This window comes from Myotis brandtii, unplaced genomic scaffold (genome assembly GCF_000412655.1).
Source record: "Myotis brandtii unplaced genomic scaffold, ASM41265v1 scaffold794, whole genome shotgun sequence".
Lineage (NCBI taxonomy): Eukaryota > Metazoa > Chordata > Mammalia > Chiroptera > Vespertilionidae > Myotis > Myotis brandtii.
This window is the reverse complement of record NW_005371198.1, coordinates 335,462-336,756: the sequence shown is the minus strand read 5'-3', so window position 1 is coordinate 336,756 and position 1,295 is coordinate 335,462.

Sequence of the window (1,295 nt, the reverse complement as noted above, 5' to 3'; positions counted from 1 at the left end):
ATGGACTTGAGCTCTGAGGTGAGGGTCAAGGGCACTGGGTGGGGGCCAGTCCAGACAGAAGACTGAGGTCCACATGTTCTTGACCCTGCTCGGTTCTTTGGCACCTCTGCCTGAGATATAAACTGTCTGACATGGAAGTACAACTCCAGAGAAGGGGGTGGGGAACCTAAGTTAAATAATATTTTGTTTTTGTTTTTTCACTTGGCAGAATGGGGGCTGAAGTTGAAGTTAGGTTTGGTTACTAAACAATAAAGAAAGCAACATTTCTCACACACCCAACTGTGTGGTCTGAGTTTGCTGCTGCCTATAAACCGAGAAAAAGTTGTAAAATGAAGTACTAATCTGTAGGGTTTAGGTCATACCGCGGAGTAGTGCCACTCAGCCAAAAGCTGGCTCATGGCTGGCCAGTGCGGAGGTGGTGGCAGGAGCCTCTCCCACCTCCGTGGCAGCACTAAGAATGTCCAGCTAACAGTTTAGGCCCGATCCCTTGGGGGCCTAAGCCTTTAGTCGGACATCCCCCGAGGGCTCCCTGGCTGCCAGAAGGATGTCTGACTGCAAGCTTAAGCCTGATCCCCCGGGGAGTGGGCCTAAGTAGACAGGTGGACATCCCCCAAGGGGTCCTGGACTGCAAATGGGTGCAGCCTGGGCTGAGAGACGCACCGCTCCCCCGCTAGTGCACAAATTTTGTGCACCTGGCCTCTAGTACATAATAAAAGAGAAACATGAAAATTGGTGTCACTCTGCTACACCCACAAGCCACTCCCATCAGCCAATCAGGAGTGAATATACAAATTAACCCAACCAAGATGGCAGCGGCCATGGAGCTGGAGCAAGCAAGAGGCTTGGGTTGCCCCCGGCGATGGACGATGGAGGAAGCCAAGCTTCCTGCCCGCCCTGGCCAGCCCTGGCCTCCACTCAAGGCTACAAAGTTTCAATTATAGAAGATAAATAAATCCCAGATACCTGCTTCCCTCCGCTCAAGGAGGCGCTGAAAAATAAAAGAAAAAAAGAAGGGGCTGGGAGCTTGGGTCGCCAGGGCCGTGGCCAGCCTACAAACAGCCATCAGTCCCTCACCCAGGCTGGCCAGGCACCCCAGCGGGGACCTCCACCCTGAAGGGGCTGTGGCCAGCCTGCAAACAACCCTCAGCCCCTCACCCAAGCTAGCGGGGACCCTCACCCCGTGGCTGGCCTGCAAACCACTACAGACCCCTTGCCCAGGCCACCCCCCACCCCAAGGGAAGCCCCACCCTGTTCCAGGACACCCTTCAGGGCAAACCAGCTGGCCCCCACCCATG